This window comes from Cebus imitator, unplaced genomic scaffold (genome assembly GCF_001604975.1).
Source record: "Cebus imitator isolate Cc_AM_T3 unplaced genomic scaffold, Cebus_imitator-1.0 Scaffold377, whole genome shotgun sequence".
NCBI lineage: Eukaryota > Metazoa > Chordata > Mammalia > Primates > Cebidae > Cebus > Cebus imitator.
Genome location: NW_016107692.1, coordinates 658534 through 664695, shown reverse-complemented (window position 1 = coordinate 664695; position 6162 = coordinate 658534). Strand labels below are relative to the sequence as shown.

The 6162-nt window shown below is 35.7% G+C and overlaps 1 pseudogene; it reads right to left on the bottom strand.

The window, feature by feature from the left end:
- Nucleotides 1–4342: 4342 nt before the first annotated feature.
- Nucleotides 4343–5549, bottom strand: LOC108288558 (annotated as a pseudogene).
- Nucleotides 5550–6162: the final 613 nt, after the last annotated feature.

Genomic DNA, 6162 nt, shown 5'->3' with positions numbered 1-6162 from the left:
CCGTGGCTCCAATCGCCAGCCAAAAGGGCACCCGGACCGGTGTATTTTGTACGGAGAACCGCTGCTCCGGGACGCCGACAATGCAGCCGTGCGGGGTAAAGCAGCGGCTATGGCCGGCACAGCTGCGCTGGCCAAAACAGCTGCGCTGGCGACTGTGGAACTCCTCTGCCTGGGAATTTCCTAGTCTGTGGGCAATAAAAATGCGGCGTCCACTCACTCTCTGTGCTTTCACTGGGAGCTGCAATCCTGAGCTCTTCCTAAACGGCCATCTTGGATCCTCCCTCTGGAGCACTATATCTCTTAAATCAACTTCAGTTGGTGGTGATAACACAGTCATAAAGTTTATCCTTTGAGTAAATAGAGAGTAAGAGGTAGTGAATTCTGTTTTTTATAAGAACATGCCGATTTGCTATCATAATCGTTCAAATCCTTAGATTAATCAAACATGTAGAGTTAGCATGTGAAACTTATAATTAACAGCCACACTTCATTTGCAGTGTAGCAAGTGGGAAAGAAAAAATAACATTAATTATATGCTTTATTTCAACAAGACTTTAAAGTATGTTGTGTTTTCTGAGTCTGTTTTACTAGTAACCCAGGGTTATCAGAGATGAAAATAAAAATTTACACCTGGATAATTGTTTAGGTTACCAAAATGACTATTAATATTAGATTGGTGCAATTGTAATTGTGGTTTTTGCCATTACTTTTGCACCAACCTAAAAATAAAACAAGAGATTCAATTCCAAATAATACATGTTTAATTTCTACTAATTAAAACCAAAACATTATCTGAACTCTTTAAACCAAAATGAATTGGGATATATAATGTCTCTAGAACATTTAGGCCTCTTTAAAACATTTTTAAATAAATTTATTATTTTACAAATAAGTCAAGCTGTGTGCGGTGACTCATGCCTGTAATCTCAGCACTTTGGGAGCCCGAGGCAGGTGGATCACCTGAGGTTAGGAGCTCTAGACAAGCCTGACCAACATGGTGAAACCCCATCTGTACTAAAGGTACAAAAATTAGCTGGGCATGATGGTACACACATGTAGTACCAGCTACTGGGGAGGCTAAGGCAGGAAAATTACTTGAACCTGGGTGGTGGAGGTTACAGTGATCCAAGATCTCACCACTGCACTCCAGTCTGGGTGACAGAGTAAGACTCTGTCTTAAACAACAACAAAAAAAGAAATAAGCCAAGATATAATCCCCCTCCTTTTATTCATTTTCATCTTTCTCATTGGTTGAGAAAGGTACATATTAATCAAGACATAGATTTCTACTACCTGAGATTCAATAATTTACATACTTAATTATCTTTATATCCATATATCGCATTTATGGATAAGGTAAAAACTGTAGAGTCTCAAAATTGATTTCATTTAAATCTTATTCAATCCTGTACTTATTTGTTTAGGATGTCATTAAATTATGACTTACAATGAACTGAGTGAAAAATATTTTATAAATATTTGAGTTCTTACTTTTGGTCACAGCTTCGGTACTGAGAGTTATCACAGTAAAAAGAAAGCAATACGTATATGTTCTCATGGATCTTTTATTTGTGACTTTGGTTGGAGGCATAAAATCAAATAAATAAGATATATAAGTGCAGGTAATAGGTGTTCAATGTTAAGGGAAAAATAAGTAGTAAAGGGACAAAGAAGTTCAACAGGAATGCTATTTTAGATAGAATGGGAAAGTGAATTTTGACAAGAGACATGAATAAAGCTACAGTTATCTGATGAAAATGAATTTCATGTATTGATAAAATCAAGTGAAAAGGGAGAAACCCTTTTATAGCTGAAGTGAAGTGAACTTGAAGAAAATCAAGAGGTTAAGAAAGAGAAGAGTCCAGGTGCTTAATCACATGGTTCACTGTAAACCATTGAGGAGACTATGGATTTTATCTTGGTATGATGAGAAAATAATACAAATTTTGAGTAGGGGAGCAACATAATTTGATGCATTTTTGGCATTTCCATTTTATGAAAATAGCCATAACTGTTATCACATGCACATAAAAAGTAGAATAAGGGATAAAGATAGTTGAGCAAATAATATTTAGAATTTTTTCTAAAACTGGCTTCTTTATTTTTGCAATCTACTCATCTGACAAAGTACTAATATCCAGAATCTACAAAGAACTATAGCAGATTTACAAGGAAAAAACAAACCCATTCAAAAGTGGGCAAAGGATATCAACAAACACTTTTCAAAACAAGACATATATGTGGTCAACAAGAATATGAAAAAATGCTCATCATCTTTAGTCATTAGATAAATGTAAATCAAAACCACATTGAGATACCATCTCACATCAGTTAGAATGGTGATCATTAAAAAATCTGGAGAAAACAGATGATGGAGAGAATGTGGAGAAAAAGGAACACTTTTACACTGTTAGTTAGTGGAAGTGTAAATTAGTTCAACCATTATGGAAGACAGTGTGGCAATTCCTCAAGGATCTAGAAATAGAAATTCCATTTGACCCAGCAATCCCATTACTGGGTATCTACCCAAAGGATTATAAATCATTCTATTGTAAAGACTTATGCACATGTATGTTCATTGTGGTGCTGTTTACGATAGCAAAGACTTGGAACCAACCCAAATGCCCATCAATGATAGACTAGACAAAGAAAATGTGGCAGATCTACACCATGGAATGCTATGCAGCCATAAAAACCAATGAGTTTGTGTCCTGTGTAGAGACATGGATGAATCTAGAAACCATCATTCTCCACAAACTGGCAGAAGAACAGAAAATCAAACACTGCTTATTTTCACTCATAGGCTGGTGATGAACAATGAGAACACTTGGGCACAGGGATGGGAACAACACTTACAGGGCTAGGTTGGGGGTGGAGGAGAGGGCAGGGGAGGGACAGCAGTGGGGAGTGGGGTGGATGGGGAGGGATAACACCGGGCGAAATGCCTGATGTAGGTAATGGGGTGGGGGGCATGCAGACAGCAAACCACCATGACATGTATGTACCTACGCAACAACCCTGCAGGATGCAGGAAGTGCACATGTACCCCAGAGCCCAAAGTACAATTAAAAAAAAAATCAAAATCATTTAGAGATTTTAATTTATTTATTTATTTTTTTGAGACAGGGTATCACTCTGTCACCCAGACTGGAGTGCAATGGTGCAACAGCTCACTGCAGCCTCAAACTCCTGGGCTCCTAGGCTTAAGTGATCCTCCCTCCTCAGCCTCCTGAGTAGCTGGTACTACCAGTGAGTGCCACCATACTTGGCTATTTTTATGTTTTTGTAAAAACAGGTTCTCACCGTATTGCCCCGGCTTGCATCAAACTACTGGCCTCAAACAGTCCTCCCACCTCAGCCTCCCATAGTACTGGAATTATAGTCCAGCCTGAGCAATGAGCCTGGCTGGTGAGAAAGATTTTATGTGTAGTTCCTTAACATTGTTCTCCATAAAATTCTCTCACAGACTAATTTGCAATTTTGAGGATGCAAAATCGTCTATATTTACTATGTTTCCTCTTAAAAGCATTGATAAATATATACATATATACACATATGTATTGTATATGGTATATATAAAATATTTTTATATTCAAATATATTCAACTTCTTTTAACTATGTATAGGAAATAAATACTATCCAAAATCACAGAATAATTTTATAACTGTTACATTTTACATAGATCTCATCAAATATATTTTGAAAAATATAAATTTAAAAAATCTTTAATGAAATTATACTTTAGATAGATTTTTAATTAAAAAGTTTTACACTTAATGTCATACTTTAAGTTTATATGTCATTGAGATGCCAATTAAAAAGTAGAAAATACAGTAAAAAATTCAATATTATCTGTTTGTCTCAAATAAAAGTACAGTGATTTTTAAATAGTAATGTCACTATAGTAACAATAACAGAACTTGTAGATTTTCCCAAATTGAATTAACTCTATTTATCTGACTTCAAAGAGTATGGCAAGTTGAATGATCACTCAGCAATTGTTACCAGCTTAACACTTTTCAGTCATTACAGAAGGCATTTCTCTATTCACATTCACTTCTTAAGTAAGTATGCATTTGCTGAGCTATAAATAGTTTCCTTTCCATATTTGGTCTCTAAGTGCTAAACTTGTAGACGTATCAGTTTATGCAATCCAATGGCCCTCTCTCCAGAGGCATCAGTAATGCATTTGGCAAATACCATGAACCATGAATTGTAAATTAACATAGTTATAATCTTGATAATGTTTTTAAAAAAGGTTCCAAATACTTATTTTTTAGTGACAACATTAGAAAAAAACAAAGAAACAAACTGCAAGTATCATTTTTATTTTTTGAAAATTCATTTGAGGTAACCCCTGCAAGTCACAGCTCCATATTTACGTATAGTTCTGACCCTCTTTTTGGCTGAGCTGTGTTCAATACAATCTAAATATATATCTCTAGTACCTTTTGTTTGATAGTCAAAAATCAACTCTTCTCCAGCATTTATAGTTCTCATGGAAAACAATGCTATTTAGGGAAGGCAAGCATCAAGTTATCAATGAAAACATTGAACACCTGAACTTTTGGGTTACCACTATGCTTCACAAAATGAGATACACTTCCATATTGAGCTGCATCCACTGTGATGTAATCAGATTCATAGTCCAGATCCTTTTTTTGTCATATAGCTGCCCTCATCTTTCAGCTTCTTCACTTTTGATTACCTCTCCAACATATTCCATGACAAAACTCATTCTTTTAATCTTCACAAGTATTTTTTACCCCAGCCATTGTCACTGATACTGTGAAAGATACAAAGTAAATTACTGTGTGTTTTTATGTACAATCCTATTGGTATAGTCAGGTCCACACTGACAGCTTAAGATGCATTTATAGATTGGAGTAACAGGTGTGATTTTAATTTGCTGGTTTTTACTATTTGTCAAAAGAACTCCAGCCTCAGCAGGACAACATTTTTCAAAGAAGCAATCTGTGTATAAACAACCAAAGGTAGCTTTATTTACTAAGCCGATTCCAGGAACTCTTTTGTATTCATCAATATGGCAGAAGTCTGAAGGTGGGAACTTTAAGTGAACGCTATTTTCAACAAATATCGCTCCTTTGTTATTCCATCTTCTGTTGAGTGCATCTTGCCATCTCTGCAGAACTATCCTTTGTTTGGTCGCCTTTACAATGTACTCAGCAATGGCAGGTTTCAAAGTTTTGTTATTGTCTTTGAGAGTTATTGCTTTGCCTTTGTTTACCTGAGATAGCTATGCTCATTATTAAAGAATTGCTGAAGCAGTAATGGGCATTTGAGATTTTGCAAAGGTTTCTAAGTATTTGTAGAATTTAGCCGTCATTTTCATTTTATAACATAATATTCTTCACTACCCTGTAGTCACACAAGTAGTCCACATCATAATTGTTTAGATTCCTTTTGGTAATTCAAATCAATTTACCTGTGTACTTTTCTTTTCTACACATTTCCCAAAGACTATCCAGTGCAACTAGGTAACTCAACTACACCAAGCTCTTTGTGCCTTGGCCCCAGCTGCTGCCATCTTGTGGAGTTTTCATTCAAAGTCTAATAGGATATCTCATCTGACATGATTCCCATCCTTGTCCAGCCCTGTGAGACTTGCGGCCAATGCTGAGAAGTCTGGTACCCAAGGCATACTGACATCACTGGAGGCCCACATGGGCCACAGTGTCCCAACACTGTGTTGTTTTAATAACTACTTTTATTAGGCATTTACCATATGTCGTCATCTCTCATTATTGTATATATATTATTTAATATCTAACACTCTTTGTGTAGGCACTTTGTGTAGTGCTTAAGATTATGTGTTTCAATCACCCACAACTTGATTTGTTGATTTATTATCAGTCTTCAAGGAGAATTTATCACTCATTAATTCATTCTGATGAAATTTGAAAAATAGATTTATTTTCTGATTCATTTATCCAAAATTACTTATCTCAACTTTTCAGACAAGGAACTTGAGACTCAGTGCAGTAAAATAATTAACCCAGACTTGCTCAGATATTGAATATCATGGCTAAGTAGAAAATCAAGTTGTGATGATTGAAACACATAATCTTAGGCACTACACTGTAATGCCTGGAATAGCAATAAATACTATGTATCATAAGCAATATCCTAAGGTCATGATA